The sequence below is a fragment of the Octopus bimaculoides genome, chromosome 6, assembly GCF_046866305.1.
Source record: "Octopus bimaculoides isolate indiv1 chromosome 6, ASM4686630v1, whole genome shotgun sequence".
Classification (NCBI taxonomy): Eukaryota; Metazoa; Mollusca; class Cephalopoda; order Octopoda; family Octopodidae; genus Octopus; species Octopus bimaculoides.
Window position 1 is genome coordinate 9,687,795 of NC_142933.1, and position 18,143 is coordinate 9,705,937.

Below are 18,143 nucleotides of genomic sequence, written 5' to 3' on the forward strand. Positions count from 1 at the left end.
TCGTTGGTTTTTATTCTACTTGGCACCCTTTCATCATATGTCTGAAAAATGGTAAGATTTTTTCAGATTTCGAGGATGATTCAGAGAAGTTAAAGAGAAAAGATAGAATTACAAAATAAAACAAAACATTCAAAAATAAACAAGCCCAAACCCCATAAAATATAATGAAAATATTTTTTTATGTCAATTCAAAAAAAACAACAAAAAAACACTGGAATGGATTAAAATGAATGGTAAACAAACAAAAAAAAAAGAACAAAACAATTTATCTGCTGATTTAATATCGTTCTTTTTTCTTTGGCTGGTTCCAACCATTTGACTGTAGCTACACTGGGAAACGGGTTTCAAAAATTTAAGTCGATCATATTGATTATGGTATGTATATATTAAAGTATGGAATTTATTTTATCGATCTTTATCGAACAATTAGTTATCCTGGGTGTAAATGATAGTTGTAAGTTCCTCAATTCAGCCAACAGTTGTGAATATGAAGCAGATATATTATGAATATTGTCTGCGGGAGACTGCTAACTTGTTCAGGTGAAAGGTTTACATCTTTCTCCATTTCATTTAATATACTAAAATGGATAAAAACAAAAAACCCCAGATCTAATTGGGAAAAAACGGCAAGCAGAATTCGCTAACAGCATTGATATATATTACTGGGAATTAGGTAGAAGATAGAAATTAATGGCTGTTTATCTCGGTAAATAAGATCATATCTAAGTCAATAACATTTAATTATTACTTACGTTGTTGTATAATTAAACGGAGCCTTCATAATAAGTACTTCAATGCTGTGTAATTATAATGAGTTTTACAGCAAACAGCGGTACAAATAAGGATGGTGGAATAGATCGATAATATAACATGTTATTGTTAGAAAAGCGATATAAAAAGAACCGCGCGCACGCATGTACGCTCGCATACACATACACACATTTAGAAATGTGTGTGTGTGTGTGTGTGTGTGTGCCTGTGCCATGCAAACGCGATGGATTTATGACGAAAACATGTTGACATTTCCTTTCTCTGTCAACGTTGTTTAATTATGTAATATATAAATATACTATTTAAAGGCAGGGCAGCTCAGAGTAAAACACAGAAGATATATTATAAGCGTATACCGAAGATATCTACAGAATCTTAGCACAGCATTTTGTCGTAATATTCTTATCATAGACATGATCTCAGAAAAGATTATTGATAAAAAGAATTGTTATACAATAACATGCAGAATTCCAATAGTAAGATATGTGAGCAATTAGAGAGTTCCTATTTATTGGCTTTGCATGCTAGTATGATGCACATATCGATAATATTTAAGGAGGCAATTATTAACCTACAAATACAAGCAAAATAACTTGGAAAATAGAGGTTTCTTAGAGAAAAAAAACAAAAGCAAACAAACCTAAAACAAGAAAGAAAAAATGATAAAAGAAACAAACATAAAACAAAGATAACAAATGCTCTTCATGTTTGAAATTTAATTTGCTGGCTGGCGGAAATGGAGAGACACTATCTACAAATCTAATTAGTTTAATGTATATATACATATACAAATATATATGTAAATTATATATATACATACATACATACATATATATATATATATATATATATATATATATATATATATATATATATATATATATATATATATATATATATATATGTGTGTGTGTGTGTGTGTGTATACATAGGTATACATATATATTTATGTGTATATATACGTATACTCACATTGTGTATATATTTAACAAACTCTTTGAAATATGTTAAATATTTATTTAGCAAACAAATAATATAAACAGTTGTAGACTTTATTTAAAAAGCTTGTGCATGGCAGGCTAGGAAACCTATTTCTTTGTGAAGTAAGTTTCACCACGAAATTTATTACTTGTGAATATAGCAATATAGCCATAAAGAACATTATAAGTTACTAAGAGAGCATTATAAATTTCCTTCATTAATTTTTCCGAATCGCTACAGACTGAACGTCTTAGACGACTCACGTCTCAGCTGTCAGATTCGTACTTCTTTATCTTGGTGTGCGTGGAGGCGCAATGGCCCAGTGGTTAGAGTAGCGGACTCGCGGTCATAGGATCGCGGTTTCGATTCCCAGACCGGGCGTTGTGAGTGTTTATTGAGTGAAAACACCTAAAAGCTCCACGAGGCTCCGGCAGGGGATGGTGGCGAACCCTGCTGTACTCTTTCACCACAACTTTCTTTCACGCTTACTTCCTGTTTCTGTTGTGCCTGTAATTCAAAGGGTCAGCCTTGTCACACTGCGTCACGCTGAATATCCCTGAGAACTACGTTAAGGGTACACGTGTCTGTGGAGTGCTCAGCCATTTGCACGTTAATTTCACCAGCAGGCTGTTCCGTTGATCGGATCAACTGGAACCTTCGACGTCGTAAGCGACGGAGTGCCAAACATCTTGGTGTGCACGTCTATTTACTGCTGACAAGTGAATTTATGTAAGTGATGTGGGTGGTGAAAATTAAAAGAAAATGCGAAGAATGAGACGAAATGTTAAAAAATAGTGTCGAGAGAAGAAGAATATATTTACAATATTTTTATACTTAAATGTAGAAGTATGAGAAAGCATGCATACATGTGGACGAAAGGACAGAACGGGCGGTCGGGACGGTAGCCGCAGCGAGAGCGCGAGGGACATGCTACCGTAGCGTGATGCCGACGTCGTCCGCAGAGGCCTGTTGGAGGCGGCGCGCTGGGCGGAAAGGGACGTCAAGTCGAGGACGCGGCGGTCGTCGGTGAGGAAAGCGGGGGTGGGGGGGGAGAGAAAAAAAAACCTGCGAGCGAGCGCGGGAAGTACGAGCGACGACGTCGTCCGCGGCAGCGAATCGGTCGGCGGAGCAGCAACAGCGTCGGCCAGCGAGCTACCGAAGCGTGCGCGAGAGCATGCGGTGCCCAGCGGCGTGCGGGGAGACGGTCGCGAGGGAGAGGCGAGGAAGAGCATAATTATTAATTACAATTATCAATTTAGAGACGGAATTTGAAGAAAATGACGTACAAATAAGGAATTCAGTGAAAGAAAGGAAAGAAGTACAAAGAAATATATACATACATATATATATATATATATATATATATATATATATATATATATACACACACATACACATTTGTATATATATATATATATATATATATATATATATAAAACATACATATGTGTGTGTGTAAAACAAAAGCTTTCAGAGTTGCAATTAGCTGGAAGTAAAGTATGAGATGCGAACGTATGGGTGGAGTAGTTGTGGCGCGTAATGAAAGGTGTGTAGAATCGAAGAGTGGAAGTGGAGAGAATGGGGAGGGGGGGTGAACAAAGAAAAATAATTAGGTGCACAAAGAGAGAGAGAGAGAGAGAGAGGGGGGGGAGGAGAGTGGGAAGTAGAGAGAGAGGGAAAGAGAGAAAAAAAGGAGAAACACAGAAGGAGAGAGATGGAGTGAGAGAAGAAAAAAGAGAGATGGAGTGAAGGAGAAGAAAAGAAAAGAAATAGAGGGTAAAAGAAAGAAACAAAGAGAGAGAGAGAGTGGGAGTGAGAGGGAAAGAAAAGAAAGAAACAAAGAGAGAGAGAGAGAGAGAGAGTGGGAGTGTGAGGGAAAGAAAAGAAAGAAAACTAGAGAGTGGGAGAGAGAGATGTTCATATATTGAAGCATAGAAAGAAAGATAGTAGGGATAAGCGTGCAAATAAATGAACGAGATAAACGAATACAAGGTTAAAGAAACTATGAAGGAAGAGGATAAAGAAAGAGAAACTTTGAAGGAAAAGGATAAAAAAAGAGAAACTATGAGGGAAGAGGATAAAGAAAGAATCTATGAAGAAAGAGGATAAAGAAAGAGAAACTATGAGGGAAAAGGGTGAAAGAAGAGAAAAATGTTAAAGAAGGAATTTGACAGAGAATATAAAAGACATCAAATATAACAATAAGTAAATTTGTTGGAGATGGATTTTAGATGCCATTATCCGACGGTATTTAGGGGGCAAGCTGGCAGAATCGTTAGCACGCCGGGCCAAATGCTTAGAGGCATTTCGTCTGTCTTTACGTTCTGAGTTCAAATTCCAGCGAGGTCGACTTTGTCTTTCATCCTTTCGGGGTCGATAAATTAAGCACCAGTTTAGTACTGGGGTCGGTCTAATCGACTGGCCCCCTTCCCACCAAATTTCAGGCCTTGTGCTTATAGTAGAAAGGATTATCCTATAGTATTAGGGCGGTGAACTGGCAGAATCATTAGCACGCTGGGAAAAATGCTTAGCGGCATTTCGTCCGCCTTACGTTCTGAGTTAAATTCCACCCAGTCGACTTCGCCTTTCGTCCTTTCCGGGCCGATAAAATAAGTAGCGGTTGAACCCTGGAATCGATGTAAACGACATAAATCTCCTGAAATTGCTGGCCTTGTGCCAAAAAATTTGAAGCCAATATCCTATAGTATCAGCGTAAAGTAGCGTGACTTAGTGGTTAGTGGATTCGGCTCATGGTCGTGAGGTTGTGAGTTCGATCTTTAGCGGCATGTGTCATTGAGCAAGACACTTTATTACAGGTTGCTCTTGTATATATATATATAAAGAATCGTTGAACGATTCAAGTCAAGGCACAAGACAGCCATTATGTTCCCACACATAAAACGCTTCCACGTGGACTCTGTTGACACCAGTAAGAAACAATTATGAACTTTTCTTTTAATTACACTTTTAAAAATATGTATTTTTGAAAAGGTTCGTTTTTTTCAAGAACCGAAACATGTAAAATATCTCTGAGAAAGTTAAAATTTATCTTATATAGTGGCGTTTTCAAACTTCTTTTTTATAAATATATACCCACTCGTATACCACCTACATTTTTTAATCTATCTATCTATCTATCTATCTATCTATCTATCTATCTATCTATCTATCTATAGTGTATAATTGGATTTGAATGGTTTCTGTTTTTATTGGCTGTGTATTGCTAATAATAATGATAATAATAATAGCAATAATAATGGGACCCTGAGGAGATGGAGTATCCTATATTTTATAATATGTTATAATATTTTATGATATGTATTAATCATTCTGGATGTTCTATCGAAATGTACATAGGTCTATTTCATTATTATTATTATTATTATTGTTGTTGTAATAAAGTATTTTCAACGGATCAATTTTGAGCTTTATTTAAAGTTGATATATATATATACAAAAACTCAACTGTGAGTTTTTTGCTAAGATTGTTAACAGATACTATATTTTTTACCAAATTTTTGTTAAAAAAATATATATTTAATATATATATATATATATACATACACATACATATATATACATACATACATATATATACATACATATATATATATGTATATATGTATGTATGTACGTATGTGTGCAGATTGTATAATACACAGGATACTTAGCTTCGTGTAAAGTGGTGTGCGTACAGTTTACAGTATTAGTGGGTGTACATGCATCGTGAAAATTGTCGTATATAATGTTTATTGAGTTGTGTAAACTGTTTTGTGTTCAATATAGCTTGTTAGAATTTGACCACATAAACAATTATTCGATATCAGTAAAGAATGTAGGAGTATTGATTTTTAGGCTGTCAATGTATCATACATCACTTAACTAGTGCTGCCTACGTAACATAAATATTACACACCTACACAGCAGAGCTAATAACGCCTGTGTCATATGACTATTGCTGATAGTACAACGTAACTGTTACATACCTATACAGCAGGACTAATATTGCTTCTATAACGTAGCTCTTGCTGCCTATAAAACATAAATCCTACGTAACTGATACTGCTTATACGATATTACTATCGCTTCTTTTCCAAGATAACAAATGCTGCCTATAAAACAGATATATCACATAACTGCACAGTATATATATATATATATATATATATATATATATATATATATATATATATATATATATATACGGAGAGAGACAGAGAGAGAGAGACGATATATTAAACCACGGTTTTACCTTTAAATTACCTACTACCGTATACCTTATAACGAAGACAACACATATTAAGGTAATACATCAGGAATGTCTACGGATACATTTATCCCTTAGATGGTTGCATAATCTCTAACATAAATCTTACATAACCTATATATATATGTGTATATGTATATATATATATATATATATATATATATATATATATATATATATATATATATATATACATATATTTAAATATATATATGTATATATATTTAAATATGTGTATATATATGTGTATATATACACATACATATATATATATATATATATATATATATATATATACATGTGTATATATATGTATATATACACATACATATATATATATATATATATATACATGTGTATATATATGTATATATATACATACATATATATATATACATACACATACACACACACACACACACACACACACACATATATATATACGCGCACACACACACACACACACACATATATATATATATATACGCACACACATACACACACACACACGCACATGAATATATATGTAGGCGCAGGCGTGGCTGAGTGGTAAGAAGATTGCTTCCCAACTACATGGATCCGGGTTCAGTCCCACTGCGTTGCACCTTGGGCGAGTGTCTTCTAATGTAGCCCCGAGCTGACCAAAATCTTGTGGGTGGATTTGGTACGCAAGAACTGAATGAAGCTCAGTGAGTGGTCACCTCGAAAATGGCTTAAACGATTTCGCATTGGAACCCGAATCTTGAAGGTCGTGAGCATAGCGGACGCCCATCTGTCATCGATGACGGTCAATTAAAGACCGTCATAGAGAAAGATCCATCCAAGAACTGGCAAAAGAACTTCAAGTTAGCAAGAAAACTGCCTACAACCATTTGCATGCGATTGGAAAATCAAAAAAGCTCGACAAATGGGTACCACACAATTTGAATGAAAATCAGAAAATGCGCAGATATGAAATTTGCTCGTCGCTTCTTCTCCGTAACCAGACCGATCCATTTCTCGACTGTATTGTAACTTGCGATGAAAAGTGGATTCTGTACAATAATAAAAAAACGTTCTTCGCAATGGTTGGACCAAAACGAAGTACCGAAAACATTCCCTAAACCCTAGCTCTTCAAAAAGAAGGTTATGGTGACTGTTTGGTGTCGTACTACTGGACTCATCCACTATAACTTCTTAAAACCCGGAAAAACTATTACTGCAGAAACATTGCTATGATATTGCCAAAATGAACGAAAACCTGCTACTACGTCCCAGAATGGACAACAGAAGAAGGCCAGTCATTCTTCAGGACAATGCCCGACCACACGTTTCACTAATGACGCTCCAGGAGTTGAAGGAACTTGGCTACGAAGTTCTTCCCCACTCAGTTTATTCCCCAAACATTTCTCCTACCGACTATCAGTTTTTCAAGCACCTTGATGGTTTTCTGCGAGAGAAGGGTTTCAAAAATCAAACTGATGCTGAAAATGCATTCAAAGAGTTCATCAGCTCCAGAACTCCAGTTGTTTATATTATCGGAATAAACAAACCTATAATTCATTGGCAACAACATGTTAATTGTAATGGAACTTACTTTGATGAATAAAATTTCTGCATTGTTGAAATATATTATGATAAATTTCATGTTTAAAAAATACAAGATTGGAAATGGTGGAACGATGAAGAGGTTTCCTCTCTTTCTGTGCACCCATAACTTTCTTAGATCATAGATTTCAATTGATTGATTAAACATCATGTTAAACATCGTTGAAATCAGGTGAAAGTTGAATGACTTGTCATCGCATTCTATTGTCTAAGTAAAGTTATTCCCAAATATTTCTTAATTTAATTGTGTATTTGTACGTTATAGCGTGCTGGCTTGATTTTATTTATGGGCAACTTTCTGTGCAGAATTCAATGTCACAGGAATCCTCTCTTCACTTGCATACATCATGTAAATTCACAATCATCTTCTCTGCACTTACTGAAAATTGAAGTTCTAAAAGCACATAAATTATAAAAATTAGACATCTTAAACCACATTTTGAATCGAGGAAGATAAGAGAAACTGTCCAACTGACTTATCACGAACCACGTATCTGTTGGGCGCTGCTGCTGCTGCTGCTACTACTACTACTACTACTACTACTACTACTACTACTACTACTAAAATGTAGGTTTCAAATTTTGGCACAAGGCCGGAAATTTTGGGGAAGTGGGATAGTCGATTACATCGACCCCAGTGCTTAACTGGTACTTATTTTATCGAACCCGAACGGACGAGAGGCAAAGTCGACTTCGACGAAATTTGAACTCAGAGCGTAAAGACCGACGAAATGCCGCTAAGCATTTTGTCGGGCGCGCTAACGATTCTGCCACCTCACCGCCTTATTACTACTAAAATTTGATTATCACATAGGAGTAACCTACCCTCACTTCGGTAAGAACTAACATGGTTGGCCTTGAGCACCCCACAACTTTGAATTCATGTTATTTTCTTGTAACTAGTATACTCGAAGGTGGCCGTGAGCATCCTTTGTGTCAGATCAGCAAAATACCTTTCGTATCCTCTTGGAAATTGGGCATTAATTGTCTACAGGTGACAAGCGTTCTTTTCCCAGCAGTTTATCATTTACGTGTTTCTCATATTCGGAACCCGTAACTCCCAGTCCCTTGAGTTCGTTTAGTAGTTCTGTCAGTTCATTGTTGTGAGAAGAACCGTTTACAAGCAATCTGAAGTGAGTGGGATATGATCTCACACATATTATTTGCCTTCCATCTGCCTGCCCGCCACTCATCATATTGATGCTTGATAAATCCAAAGATACCCGTGACCCATTTTTAGGTTGGGCGCAGCATAAGGCATCGTTAAGTCCTTTTGCCCGGGTAGGTTGAGGCTAACATTTTCGAATACTGCAATATTCTTTTCGAATGTGACTAGAAGTCTTCCGCATTTAGTTCCACCTCTCCAATAAACGCTAGATCGTATATTGTGGCACTGTGTACATATATCATGAAAAATGGTATGTCGTATGGTATTGTTTGCACTAGACTTCGGTTTTGACTACTAAATAGATATTTCCGCATGATTTTGCATTGTCGATGAACATATCAAAGTCGAAAGCACTCTGATCTTCTCGAGGAAGAGCTATGTCAACTTTATTTTTCCCCATGTGTCTTTCGTGACAAATTGTTGCTCTGATTAGATCTTTATCATTTCCAGATATTTTTTTTTTTATTTGGCCAGCAACGCTCGTAAAACTGTTTTGAAAGCCATCAAATTTATGCTCAGCAAAATGTATGAGGTTGTGAGTATTGTTCATGTTGCTGTTTATTATTTGTTTTATTATGAATGTTTAAATGAATATTACAGCCATTTTCACTCAAACATTTATTAATTTTTCTTCATTTATTTATTTCATATTGTTTCCTTTTGTTTTTCCGTTTTTAAATCCGTTTTGATATTGGTTTCATATTTTGGAACAAAGTCAGCAAATTTAGTGAGTGGAGTAAGTCGATTACATCGACCCCAGTGCTCAGCTGGTACTTATTTTATCGACCCCGAAAGAGATGAAAGGCAAAGTCGATCTCGGCGGAATTCGAACCCAGTATGTAAGGACAGACGAAATGCCGCTAAGCATTTCTTTTGCCCGGGCGTGCTAATGATTCTGCCAGCTCGCCGCATTAATACTTTTCTCCACAAATTCATTTTAAATGGAGGAGGGCGTATTTGTGTATGCTGGTGTTACCGCCATTATGACTTGTGTCACTACCTTCTACTACTTTACAGAAAGCTAAGGGGAATTATGAGTAAGACAACGAATAATGTTCACAATCATGTCTTTTTTGACCAGGCGAATAAAGAGTTACTTATACAATCCATTCTCACTTCTTTTTGTGATAAACCCATTCGACACGACACTGCAAATAAACCTCCGCTTATTAGAAGAATTCGCGATATGTACACCAAAGCATGAAGGCATTACGCAACGTCTTGGCAAGCAGGAAACAAGCAAGATCAAGAATTATTGCTTCTAATATAAGCACAAAGTTATTTAGAAGGAAAAAATTGGTCTATAACATCTACCCCAATACTTTATTTTTTTGATTAAAAGATGAAAGGATGAAAGGCAAAGTGAACCTCGGTTCTATTTGAACTCAGAACGTTAAGAACCGAAACGAATGTCATGAGGCATATTTTCCTAAATTCTTTCTAAGATTAAGAAAAAAAATTTAGGTGGAATGCTAGCGCTTTTGAGGGGAGTGGGGTTAATCGATCACACCAAAATATCCCTCAGCAGGATTTGAATTAAGAACTCTTTAAAATGCCGGAACCTCTAACACTTTTCTTCCGAAGTTCTAACGATTCTGATGATGCATACTACCGCTAACTACTACTACTACTACTACTACTACTACTACTACTACTACTACTACTTGATAACCGGTGTTGGTGTGTTAACGTCCCCGCAACTTAGCGGTTCGGTAGAAGGTAGAATAAGTATCAGGCTTGACGAAAAATTACTGGGGTCAATTTATTCGACTAAAACTTCTTCAATGCGGTGCTCCAGCATGGCCGCAGTCTAACGACTGAAACAAGCTAAAGATAAAAGACAAAAAATATGGGATTTTCAGTTCTAATTTCCTTTTCGTATAACCAAATCTAAATAATGAATTCGTAATTAAAAGTAATAAATAGTGCTGAATAATTAATACGTTTGGTTTCATACTTTAGCAATGTATGCTTGCTAAATATAGTTTCAATTTCTATAAAAGTGGAATAACCTGAGACTAAAATTATTGTTTTAATTGTTGGGTCTGGAAGTAGGACAGTACTTATAACTGTTTCAGGCTCTACTGCTAAGACTGATGCCATTAATGTGGTTCTTGAACGATTGTTATCCGACAGCTATGAGGAAAGGTGTGAGCAGGAATTGCAGTGAGCTGACGCTATGGGCAGAAAGGAAAACTCATAGGGATTATTTAGTGTCCTGGGGGATTGAACACACCATTAAATATTTCATTTCTTTCTGACGAACTATTTCCTCCTCCTCCCTCCCCCTTCCCTGCACCTCTTTATCATCATTGCACGTCTTTTCCTTTTCATTCTCCTTGTTAAAGCAAAGGAGACAACAATTAAGATTTCCTTGTAACTTACTTCCCACGATCTGTATATTGATTTATTTATCTTATTCATTTTAAAATCCTATACACTTGTGTAATATCATGTATTCCCATCCAAAATGGAGACCAATGTTCCTGTGTGGTACGCTCGAAAATTGTAGAGATCTCTCTTTACAGGAAACTATTGTCAGCCTAGTTAACCCACAAATAAAGTATATATATATATATATATATATATATATATATATATATAATCAAAATAAACAACAGGATATCAAGTAGTAATTCAGTACTACTTGATATCCTGTTGCTTATTTTGATTTTATTCACCTTCGTGCTGTGCGGATAATACCGGACTGGACTTGGTGTGAGGCTTCAACTGAATCTTAATTGTTTCTTATATATATATATATATATATATATATATATATATATATATATATATATATATATATATATATAAACATAGACAATGCTTCATGCGAACTACAATACTCTCTTATTGTAGTGCATTGCTGTGCCATTCAAGACACATTATTTTTTTACAACACACACACACACACACATATATATTATTGGTGTTGCTTATTCTAAAGTTCCTTCCGGTGAATGTTTTTTTTCTTTCTGAGACTTTCTTGAATCACATACAATATTAGTCCATCTTCAAGTTCCATTTTCTTCCGCTTCACCACTTTATCGTACAACACGTAAAATATTTATACCATCCACATTCTTTGAACGAACTGAGTGATTGAAACATTACTTTACATGTTATATTTTCTGAAAAGTTCGCATACTTTTCAACTCCATGATAACATCGGTGCTGAAATGACAAACATAAAGATGTGAATACGTTTGTGTCAAATTATTGGTAACAATTTTCGACAAACCATTTAAAGTCTTGTTTTCATATAACATTCCTAACTTTGCAGAACAAAATATGAAGAAGAAGATTTTTGTGACAAGCCCCAAGAGTCCTTAAAATGCTGCAGTTGTTGAAATAAAAGTTCTACTACTAAATCGGTGGTTCTGAACCATTATTTACCTATGGATCCTTTTGTCTACTATTTTACTCTGGTGGACCCCTCATAGCCATTCGATGTTTAAAAACTAGTTTTATAGATATTTCTTTCAAAATTCCTATTTTGCTTTGCACACGTTATCTTGTGTAGACCGAACGGTGTAAAACGCCCGAGAAAGAAATCTAGATGTTTCTTGCAACGAATACATCAAAAGCAAAGTTTTTCGTGCACACTTAATATACTTCTGTGGGTGCACAATTTACTATTTTGCTTACATGCCCCACCACCCCCAAATATTATATGAACCCTGGTTGAGAACTCCTGTACTAAATAAGGAAGTAAAAAATTGTAACGATTAGCTTGGATTTACGTCAAAGTGAGGGCTTCTACGTGGTAGCTTGACCTGCTAAACATAACGTTCCAATGTCCCTTGAATAATATTCTGTTTTCTAAAGAATGTGGAAAGATACAATCACTTAATGGTAATCGTAAATATTCTTAAATGCTGGGCTGATTACTGTTAGAATACTTTAGATCTCAGACATGTTCGATCAGCATCGCCTGTAACTAAATAACCTTTTCTACTATAGGCACAAGGCGTGAATTATTCATTTCACAGAAGGGTCTAGTTGATTACCTTGAACTCAGTGATCAACTGGTACTTATTTTATCGACCGCGAAGTAAAAAAATGGTAACGATTAGCTTGGATTTACGCCAAAGTGAAGGCTTCTACGTGGTAGTTTGACCTGCTAAACATAACGATCAAATGTCCCTTGAATAACATTCTGTTTTCTGAAGAAGGTGGAAAGATACAATCACTTAATGGTAAGTCGACCTTGGCAGAATTTGAAATCAGAGCCTGAAGCCAGAAGAAAGCGTGCTAATGATTCTTCCGGTTCGCACTCTTCCTGGAGCTAAATAACAATAACAGCAGCAGCAGCAGCAACAACAACAACAATAATAACGAATAATGAAGTAAAATCTCAGAGATTGTCGCAATGTATTTTTAAATATAATCTGTTGTCATAAACTTTGAAGACGTCAACGTTATATGAATATGTAAAATTGCAACCTTGTCCATTGAGTTACGAACTGTAATATAATTACAAACTATTTTGGAAGTAATTTACTTGTGAGATATTTCCCGAAGCAACCTCTACCAGGAATAGCCAAGGTGAGCAAGAGACTTTCAACAACTAAAAAGGAGAAACCCAAACATTCTTCTTTTCATAATCATCTATCGTCTTTTTCAATTTTTAAATTCTTGAATGAAAATTCTGGATCCAAGCTATTTAAATAGTTTTCGATTAATGGAAAGGAATTTACTGTACACACTCTAAATCTTTTGCCATCAGCTTTATGAGGAATATCTTTTGAGAAACAAGTTTCTGGTAACTATAATAGTCTGCCAAGAAGTGATCGCATAAGACTATTTGAAAATGATATTCATTGGAAACAATAACTCAAGAAACCTAATATTGATTTATTCAGGTTCTCTGCTGAGGGTTACATTAATAGTACAGGTTTATATCTATCTATCTATCTATCTATCTATCTATCTATCTATCTATCTATCTATCTATCTATCTATCTATCTATCTATCTATCTATATATAGTTGTGTGTGTACTACTCAGACACTTTCACTATAATTCATTGATTAGGCTGTTCGGTTGATCAAACAATCAGAATAGCTTTACGGCAGTCCATCCATCAAGTAATGTATGTATGTATGTATGTATGTATGTTTGCATGTATGTATATATAAATGAATGGATGGATGAATGACTGAATATAAGTGTGCATGTATCTAGGCATGTATATGCATGCGTGCTACGAGGCATGTGAGCATGTATATATCCATATATACACATGCACTAATGCTTATATGCATCTGCGCATGCGTGATGTATGTTTGTATCAAAGGTTGCAAGTGGATCTCCGTGTTTCTGTATACAAAGGCATGTACGTATGTCAGTGTGTGTATATATACCAATCATAGGATAAACATTTGGAACGTTTTATATAGTTTTAGATATTTTTGCCTGGAAGTATGATTCTCCAAGACTTTACTTAGCGTATTTTTATTAGAATCATTACACACTTCTCGACTTTATTATATGTATATGGTACACACACACACACACACACACACACACACACACACACACACACACACACACACACACACACACACACACATTACTTGCTGATCCACTGTCTCTACTTATCTAAGTCACCCTAAAACCATATGCAACATGGTCACCCATTTCCTTCTGGTGATTTGCGAATAGCCTTTTTATTAGATGTTTTGTTGCGCCAGAGCTGTCCAACTCCCCTCGCTGTGTATCAATGGTCGTCATTTAGGGAATACTTTCAGTATAGCTTTTTTCTATTCCACACAGTGCTATTTGCATAATGTATGTAGATTTGTTCTATAGATGCACTTCGATGCTGATAACTGCTGTCGTGAACATTTCTGGTAATGGCTGCATTTGGTTTTTAACATGAATAGCTCGGATCTCATCTTGCATCAAAGTGAGTGTCCCGAATGTTCGTATGATCGATTGCTTAGTAAACATACTGTGCGCCACTGATTTATAGTGTACGTACAGTTCTGAGGGCCATATTTTCACCAGGCTGTTATATTCTTCAGTTATGCGCGCCATGTTACATTACAATGGATTTTTACTCATCCTTCGAAGTCTGATTTTGCTGGACTGATTTGTACTTTTGCCTTGATTTTACAATCCCGCTGTTCATCAAGAAGCTATGTTTGAAATGCTGTTTCTCTTGTCCTGTATTCCAGTTACGCCCCTTTCAAATCTTCTGAAAAATAAACCAGCCATAAGCATTCTCTGCAAGTAATAAGCAGCATTATAGAGAGAGTATTTCATTGAGATACACCAGGGAAATACTTTATTCTAACAGCGACAATACAATCATTCTCTTTAGTTCATCGTCATGTGGGTGGTTATTCTATTTTTCGTATAAGCATTGTTTCAGTTGAAGAAAACCGGTTTGGTATATATCATATATGCCCTTTCAGATTTTGCTTGTAAAGGTCATTAAAATATCCTCCATAGAAGATCGCTGTTGTTTTACCAATAAGGGAAAATCAAATCTCTTTCCTGTGCTTTACTATTCAGAAGTCATTTTGTCAGAGTCTCCAGATTATCACCATTCATATTGTATGCTTTTAATATAATGCAGAGCTAATCTTTCTTTCGGATGGCTTCAGGCCACATTGCTTTCTAGTAAGGCTCCTTTAACTCACTTCAGATTTTTGTTTTTACTGCATGAATCTGTATCTTCCTGACAAGGTGACTGTGACTTTTATTGATTGTCGTGTCATATCTCTTTAGACTGCGAATAGATTTCTACTGAAATTCTTGTTAATTATTACATCCTGTAGCCATCTTCTTCTGAAGTTGAAGTTCCTCACTGACAGCTGTTAACTTTTGTTGGAGGGCAATGCCATTCTGACGAATTCAGATATGTATCAAGTGGCGCTGTACATGGCTACATACAAGAAATCTTAGATATTTAGAGTGTGTAAGAATAAAGAAATGTTAAATGCGTATATTCTGTGCACCATCTTCCCTATTCTTCGATTTAAAATTCAAACTTCCAATCCCTCCTGAATTATCTAAAAGTGATTGTCTCCCTTACGACAGCTGGCTGCCAGGACACGCCATGAATATGAATTTATATATAAGTTTTCTCTCTTTCCAGAAATGCCCTTATTTATTTCTTTTCCTGTGATTAGTATCTTCCCAAGACTGACAATCTTTCGGAAATAAACAATAATTTTTGCCATTTTGCAAATCAATGATGGTATTTTTTTTTTTATTTTTTTTTTTAGTAACATCAAGATATTGTTTAGTAGCACTGGAGATGACATATAAAATGGTATTTATTTGCCAGAAAATGAAGGAATAAAACTTTGTAGCAAATATTTTCTGCCTGTATCGTTAATCAACTTAGTGGAACTTTTATAAATATTTCATTATTATCAATATTTGACTATTATCAATATTTGATTTTTATCATTATTGACAATAAAATAGGATCTGTCTTCTAGCAAGAGTTTTTAAAACGACGTAATTTTCTCTTGGAACGTTTCATTGAGAATACATGTCAATAATTTACATTTTTCTCACGCCTAAACACTTATTATCATGGTTGATATTATAGTAACTGACAGCTAGACGTACATCGCCATCCTTACTGCAAGGCTACAATATAGCAATCGGTGTCTGGTCTGTTGTCATAAGTGGTATTGGCGTGTGTATTTTATGAATACGTTCCTCTACTGATATTTGGGCCTGTTCACACTGCTGGGAATAAAACTGCAATCACTAACTCTCCTCTCATGTTCAACAACTGTTGTAACTCCTTTGTCACGAAATAAATTAGCTCCAGTGACGTTCAGCATCGCATATCTTTATTCATTCACGTAGCCAGCAAAGGGATCCTTTCTCTTGGCTATTTTATCAGAAGCAGAGCTTAGGGTATACTTTTAATCCCCACCTAAAAAACATTTTAGTTTCGGTCTCTTCTATATCTATAAATAATTCTTACTAATTTTGGCAGAATTCCGATATGTTCAGGGAGAGAGGGTTAGTAACTTATATCGACTTGGCAGTTTATTTTGTCGATTCCGAAATGAGGACAGTCAAAGCTAAACTCGGCGGGATTTGAATGCAGAACGTAATCAGCGGAAAGAATTCTGCTAAGCATTTTGTCCACCTCGCTAATAAGTCAGCTCGCCGTCTTAATGACATCAAGTTTTGGCTCAAGGCCCGCAATTTTGGGGAGAAGTAGGGTTAATCGATGTCATCAACTCCAGTACTTGATTGGTACATTATTTTATCGACTCTGAAACTATGAAAGGCAATGTTGGGCTGGGTGGGATTTGGGAGCAGAACTTAAAGAGTCGGAAAAAATACCAATAAGCTTTTTGTTCGACGCGCTAACGGTTCTGCCAACTCACAGTTTTATTTCATCTTTTATCTTTTATTTGTTTCATCCATAGGACTGCGACCATGCTGGGGTACCGTTTGAAGGAGTTTTAGAATGAATTACCCCAGTGGGGTTTTTTAAAGCATGGTGCTTATTTTATCGGTCCTTTTGCCAAACTGCTAAGTTACGGGGATGTAAACTCACCAAAAATATGATTCTATTTTGTTATGTACTTTTCACTTATTATCCGATGTCGCTGAGGTTCTCGAGTGCGTCCTTGCTATTTGTAGCGAATCACTGCGAACTGTGCACAACTTTGTGACGAATGGCATCACTATCTTGAAAAAAAAAAGAAGAAAAAGGTTGACCTACAGATTGATTATAAGAGTTGCTAGTGTGTAACAAGGCTTATAGGCCTGACATTGATATTGAAGATAAGGTTCATTTCAAATTCACTGAACAGAATGTCCATTCTCTAAACCTAGTTGACCATCACGTATATTCTTTCCATTAATACTCATTGAAATTTTTCCTATAAAGAAGGAATTTATACCAAACAAAGAAATCTTTTTCGCTAGAATTTTGATGGCAACATTAACAACAATATTAACGGCGGAGAGTCACTAAGATATTTACTGGTATCGAAAGTAGATAAATTAATTCTAAGCATAAATGTGAGGAGAGAATCTGCAGGTTCTGAATCAGTCGTTCATGAATATTATAATTTTCACTCTTGAACTTTAGCAAATAACATTTTAGGCTTGTTAGGTTGAACGTGTGTGTGTGTGTGTGTGTGTGTGTGTGTGTGTGTACTGTCGACTGATCGAATGAAACTGCGGATAAGGTGATTCGTAAGCCATCTTTATCTCTCATCAATTAAAACACACACACACATATACAGATACACAGATATATCAATATACATACAATCACGCAGACACAGACACACACACACACTCACACGCACAAATGTTCAAAAAGAAGACAAATATTTATGTATACTGTGCAATGTTCCATAACAAGGGAGATCT

The 18,143-nt window shown here is 35.6% G+C and overlaps 1 protein-coding gene across 8 annotated transcripts in view; it reads left to right on the plus strand.

The window, feature by feature from the left end:
- Positions 1–18,143, plus strand: part of LOC106873642 (ras-related protein Rap-2a) — a 263,389-nt gene that overhangs the window by 87,655 nt on the left and 157,591 nt on the right. The gene's annotated exons all lie outside the window — the stretch shown is intronic.